Here is a 6,806-nt window from a genome sequence, read left to right as displayed (position 1 = left end):
TTCAGATGAGTCCACAAATTTGGTTGAGTCCATAAGTCCTCTTATCTACCATTAGATCTTAAAAGATGAATGGTTGAGATTAAAACAAAAAAAAAAAACACTCACCAACATGTAATTAATGCTTTCTCTTTCATAATTTCAATTCCCAATTTATCTAATCAATTACTTTCTATTTTTCATCATCTAATTTATTAAATTAATATCCTACCATTTATCTTTTAAATATCAAAATATTGGATTCAAAAAACGAAATTTCATATCCGCGTAAAATAAAAGCGGGTTCGTAAAAGACTCCGTAAATCTTCATTCGGACTCCGATTAAGGCGAAACAAAAGCCTAATTTTATTATTTTTTTGAGCCCAACGCAATGGTAATATTTTCGTATATCATTGAGTTTTTAAATTTTTCAGTACTGCTCTGTGAATTGAGAGTTACACCTTATCCGCTTAAAGTTACCTCTTGTTCGCTTGAAATTATATCATGTTGACTTGAAATTAATAAATTAATTAATTTACCTATATATACTTGAATTTACAACATATCAATTGAAATTATACCATATTTATTTGAAATTACAATATATTCGCTTGAAGTTACACCCAATCGAAGTTACTGGATATTACATCATTTTTACTTGGGATATTCTACATGGTACCCCTCAACTTTTCGACTTTCTACGTGGTACCCCTACATTTTTTAAAACATACATGGTACCCCTAATTGTTGTCATTATCACTAAGTATACCCCTAAGGCCTAAACTTTATTTTCCGCCAATTAAACTCTGTTTTAGGCGTTAAGTGATTACTTGGACACGTAACCAAGCTTGTCATTTATCATCCCATAACATAAGGACTCTATTAGGCTCAATATCCATCTTTGGACGTGATAATTTGGCATGAGATCAATAAATTTCCCGTCAAAAATTTTTTAGCCCATATATATCAATAAATATTAAGATCGAGATGGATATTAAGCCCAATAGAGTCCATACGTCATGGGATAATAAATGACAAACTTGGTTACACGCCCAAGTCATCACTTAACGCCTAAAACCGAGTTTAATTGGAGGAAAATAAAGTTTAGGGGTGCACTTAGTGATAATGATAACAATTAGGGGTACCATGTATGTTTTAAAAAGTGTAGGGGTACCATGTAGAAAGTCAAAAAGTTGAGGGGTACCATATAGAATATCCCTTTTTACTTTAAGTTACAATTGAAATTACATAAACTAACATTTAAATTCCACGCTGTACAATTGAAGTTATACATTATACCTTTAAAATTACACACTTTACAAATTAAAGTTACACACTATACACTTAAAGTTACACACTTTAGAAATTGAAGTTACACATTATACCCTTAAAATTACATTCTTTTTAAACTGGAGTTACACACACTGACCTTTGAAATTACACGATGTACAACTGAAATTACACAATATATATTTGAAGTTACACCCTTTTTAAACCAAAATTACACGCTTTACACTTAAAATTACACACACTAACCTTTGAAATTACACGGTGTACAACTGAAGTTACACACTATATATTTGAAGTTACACCCCTTTTAAAATGAAGTTACACAGTTTACACTTAAAGTTACACACTAACCTTTAAAACTACACGATGTACAACTTAACTTACACACTATATATTTGAAGTTACACACCTGCTTTAAACTGAAGTTACAAATATTAAACTTTGAAATTACACGATGTACAACTGAAATTACACACTATATATTTAAAACTATATGTTTAAAGTTACACCCTTTTTAAACTGAAGTTACAAACTATACCTTTGAAATTACACCCTGTAAAACTTAAAGTTACACTCTTACAAAATTAAAGTTACGCCTTTTAAAACTTACTAGTTGTTGCACCGCGCCCTATCGGGCACGGTGCCCCAATTTGGCGAAATGTTAAGCAGAAGTAAGTTGGAAGTATAGCAATAAAAAGGGACATGGTTTATCACATGGTGAACCGAGCACTGACGAATATGCTCGAAAACGCGATGTCTAATGGAAAAGAATTAGAGAACAGTTGAAAATAGAAGGCGAAATCGCACCGCCACTAAGGCACTTACTATACTAAATTTTTTTGGCAAACAAACTTGAAAGAACAAGATAACACGAAAAGACAAAACGAACGTTGACTAACGACCAAAAAAATTTATGACCGTAAGGGGGGAAAAAGCCCGGTAGAAAAACATCAACCTCGACATTATCGAGGGGAATCATAATGTAATAAGTCGAGGGGAATCATAATGTAATAAGCAAACAAAAAGATTAGCACCAAAACACTAAACACGGATCATAAGAAAAAAGCAGCTTTTATAGGCTCATTTCTTGTACTCGGGGTCCCAATAGGTAATCAGGAGTCAGGACAGTCAATTACAATTTATCCCACATTGGACAATGAAAGATGCAATGTCGTGCACGAAGCTAAGCCCAACCTTTCCTCGCAGGCAGGCGCATCCGCATCCCCATCCTGCATTTCATACAATGGTCTCCCTAACATTTCGTTCTCCTTGTCGATGCCATCACTATCTTGGGGGAAGCTTGCTTTCATTAATGACCTAATTTTGTGCCCATCCTGACCAAAATAATACTATTAACGCATCAATTAAGTGAACACAAAATACAACCGAAAACCAAATTAACCCATCAGAAATTCTAAAGTTAGAAACAAAAAACAATCAAACTTACAACAATATCACAGAGAATGGCAAAGCTACATAAACGCACCCAAATATTTGCCCCTCCTTCTCTCTCTCTCTCTTTCCTCCTTCGTCTACATCCCCTTATCAGCCTCACCCTCCTACTCTACCCGTCCTCATCCTCATCTTCCTGCTCTTTCTTAACTCTCCCTTTTGTCATTTTCATCCTCCATTCCCCCTACTCCTCATACCCCTACCCCTCCCCCTATCCCCATATCCCTCTTTCTCTCCTACTCCCTTCTTTATAAAGCAACTTTTCAGTAAATTAGAGCTTGTACATTCCAGGGGAAAAAAATACAAAAGTCGAGCAACCTGCTACTCCAGAAGAAAAGAAAACCTAGTATATATCCACATAACTATTGTTTGACTTTACTGCCTTTTATGATTTGTAACTATAACATTCAATCCCGACACAAATAAACTCCCATAAGTCCCTCACTATTGAAGCCCTCATATGAATCACCTAGGCTTGCTTTGCTCCTTTTATCAATAGTTAAAAATCAAAGTTGAAGACTTTAACAAGCGATGACTAAGACAACAAACCTGTTTCCACAGTTTAGAAGGCCACAAGCAAAGGTGGGCAAATCCTAGCTAAAAAGTTTGATGAACACATCATATGAGAAGAGAACCTGAGGAAACCAGATTCTCAGAAAATGGGATCGAGAAGTGAAATACAATAAAGCAATAAGTCCCTCGTGAAGAAAACAACACCATAAAATATTAATTAATCATTGACCTTGTCTAAAAGCTTGTCAGGTGCCAAAGGAACCAAAGCAATAGACGAATTGCGCTTTCTATCTTTATGTTATTGTGACTTTAACCTGCCAGAAGATCCCTTGCAATTTGCTTTATGCTCTGATTGCCAATGTTTCAACTGGCAGGTTTGGAAGCTACAAGGACAATACAAAAGCTACAGTAGACCAACAAATAATCCAGTCCAAGCTCCAAAACACATGCACAAGGAAATATCTCATCGCAGGCCATTACTGTACAAGACTCAGGCAATTACGGAGAAGGTAAAACTTCATTAGGATTGCTTTTACAATATTTATAAGAAGGATCATGTGAAAAACTTGCACGTGCAGTATCTCAGCTATGACAAGCTGATAACTAACAAAAGAGACAACCTAAAACCAAGTTTTAAGGAAGAACCAGTACAGGAAAGATAAAACCATTCAAAGCCTTAAACCCAAAATGATTTGGTGTCAGTTAGCAAAACCGAATAATTCATAATCAGGAAAAAGGGAAGAAATAAATGAGCAACAAGCGATGGGTGAGTGTTCAATACAAAGTTCTATAGGCATTATAAAGAGACCAGCACATACCATAACTCATTACCGAGGTGTTCTATACAAGGTTCTTGTTTGGGAGCGATGGGTGAGAAACGTAATTTTTGGGAATTGTATCACATTCAACCATAAAAAACACAGTATATTACAAAGACCGAAAAATACAATAAACCACAAAAATTGCAAATTAATATAGAGAGGGTGTTTACCAATCCTTTCAGCTAAGCAAGACGAACAGGAACAGGACTAAGCAAGACGAAGAGGTACAGAAGTTCCCTCTGTCTTAATCGCATATAAAAGCAATCACACTGATACTTATCATGTTGTTCCTACCTTCATCATGCTTCCTTCAACTTCCCATTCTCCTTCCCCTTCCCTTTCCCCCTGCTCCTCTTCTCATCCTTTTCCTACCCCAACTCTTAATTCCCCTCGTCATCATCACCATCACCATCATTTCAATTCGCCCCCACTTCATCTTCTACTAATACATCTAAGTAGCAAACACAACAACAACTCAATTTGATGACTCAACTTCCAAAAGATAAGAAAATACCGAATAAAAATCAATCAATGATTTAGTGGCAAAGCATAAAAATACACAAAATAAGAGATTAAAATAAATTTGATCTAGTGGCAAAGCATAAAAATACTAATAAGTTCTGCTTTGCTCTGGCAGCTGGAAGACGGAAAAGCTCAATTAATTAATTTCCCCAAACATTAGGGATGAACACAGAAAATTGCAACTATGAGCTAGAAGGTCTGAACAAAAGCTATGAACCTATCGAAGGAAAAGGTCACTTTCTATGGCGGAAAACCAGCAACACCCTGAATACACCGTGTATGTAGGGGACCATGATGCAGGTTCTTAAATAGTACCATGTAACGTAATCAAGAATAATTAGGCAAAACCAATACAATTAGTTTGAAGCATATTTTTTTTAAAATGGACATATTTAGGCAAAACCAATATAATTAGGCAAAACCAATACAAACCTAGTTCTATTTTCATGTATAATTAGTCCAAAATAATAGGAGGCATATTTTTTAAAATGGACATATGCATTCTAAAAAGTTTGAAGCCACCAGCTATAGTTAAACATCCTGTTAGTTCATATCTACAGAAGTTTGTCAGCCGTAAAACCAACGATTTCTGCTGCAACTGCTAGCAATATCTACAAATGTACGTAGTTTTCTCTTATGAAAAGAACTTGTGATAAGACTATAACAATCATTATAGTGGCATTGGTGGATGCATTATTGGTTATCAACTTAATTAGAAACAATCCTTTTAAAAAAAACTAAATAAAAAGAATGATCAATTGTTGAACACTACCTTATAAATAGACTACTTTGCATACTACTACCTTTTATTCATATCTTTGTGAAACACTGCCTTAAAGATACGTTTTTATGTTAAACACTACCAAAATGCAAGCAAAAAAAAAAGTCAAAATCCGGCATTGACCACTGAAAGACGTGATTAAAATTTGTTTGCCTTAATCCCAACTGATTTGTCTGTCACAACTACACACATTGCCGCCTCCGCCTCTGTCTTTGCCTCAACAACCATTTGCTCCCTTTATAATTGTGTTTTATTGTACAAGATTTGGGAAAGTGAAAATTTGACTAATAAGAGAGACAATGAGGAGGGATAATTAAGAGAGAAAGAGGGAGAGATTTATAATGGATAAGAAATTTGGAAGGAAACATGAAAAGGGGACAAAAAATAGACGGAAATTAGTCGAGTTTAAGGGAAACAATTTTAATCACATACTCAGGTGGTCAATGGCAGATTTTGACTTTTTTTTGCCTGAAATTGCATTTTGGTAGTGTTTAACATCAAAACAAATTTTTAAGGGAGTATTACACAAAAAATTGAATAAAAGGTAGTAGTATGCAAAACAATGTATTTATAAGGTAGTGTTCAACAATTGATCCTAAAAAGAAATCAAATGTATCCATGACTCTTTAAAACACGAACATTTATGTATCCATGACTCTTTAAAACTCTACCACATATTAAATAGATTATATAAATCATGAATAACCCCAACTTTAAGCAAGTAAAACCACCCTACAAAGACAATTCTTAATAAGTCCAAATACTATATTTTTCATACAATTAACAATAACCTTTACTCAAAATTAGCAACAATAACATGAAAGACCCAAATGAACAGTTGAGCAATTAAAATAAGAATGACCTAAAATGATGGAAAGAGGGAAAAACGCGTGAAAAACGGTGAAGGGAGCATACCTGGTAAGCTAAATTAGACGTGGACTTAAAAACACACCCACTCAACACTCCCAACAACCTGCAAAATAAAAATAAACATCGTCAACCTAACAAAACTTTTTCCATCTTTCTTGCTCTATACTTCTATAAAGCACTTTTATTAAGAAAAAAAAAGAGATAAAAGAAGGAACACTGAAATATTTAAAGAGGATACGGGATGTTGTCGAAAAATCTAGTTAAATTCATCTCAAATTTCTATCAAATGTCTAACAAATAATGAAGCACAGTATTGAGAATGTGAAATTGCATATCTTTTCTCTACACCATAATTTTTTTTTTGGGCAAATTTATTTCCTAGTTTTCTCGTCAAAACATCATTCCAAGTCACACCTTTCAAATTTTCAAACTTCTACCTTAAATGTTAGAGAAATACTATCTACCTTCTCTTTTCTACCTTCTCCTCTCACAACCGATTAAATTATCATTTATTTTGCTTCAGTTACTTGCCTTTTGACCCTACACAATTTATATTAAATTAATCGTTTGTGAGAGGATAA

At 34.2% G+C, this 6,806-nt stretch overlaps 1 long non-coding RNA gene across 1 annotated transcript; it reads right to left on the bottom strand.

Annotated features, from left to right (window-relative positions):
* Positions 1-2,185: 2,185 nt before the first annotated feature.
* Positions 2,186-6,578, bottom strand: LOC141646022 (uncharacterized). Its single transcript, XR_012545287.1, has 3 exons — positions 6,271-6,578; positions 4,223-4,503; positions 2,186-2,600 (listed from the first exon to the last, which is right to left on the bottom strand). It is a non-coding gene; the product is annotated as an uncharacterized LOC141646022 (long non-coding RNA).
* Positions 6,579-6,806: the final 228 nt, after the last annotated feature.

The sequence above is a fragment of the Silene latifolia genome, chromosome 3 (genome assembly GCF_048544455.1).
Source record: "Silene latifolia isolate original U9 population chromosome 3, ASM4854445v1, whole genome shotgun sequence".
In the NCBI taxonomy this organism is placed as follows: Eukaryota; Viridiplantae; Streptophyta; class Magnoliopsida; order Caryophyllales; family Caryophyllaceae; genus Silene; species Silene latifolia.
Note: the sequence above shows the minus strand (reverse complement) of the source record. Positions and strands in the feature narration are given on the sequence as shown.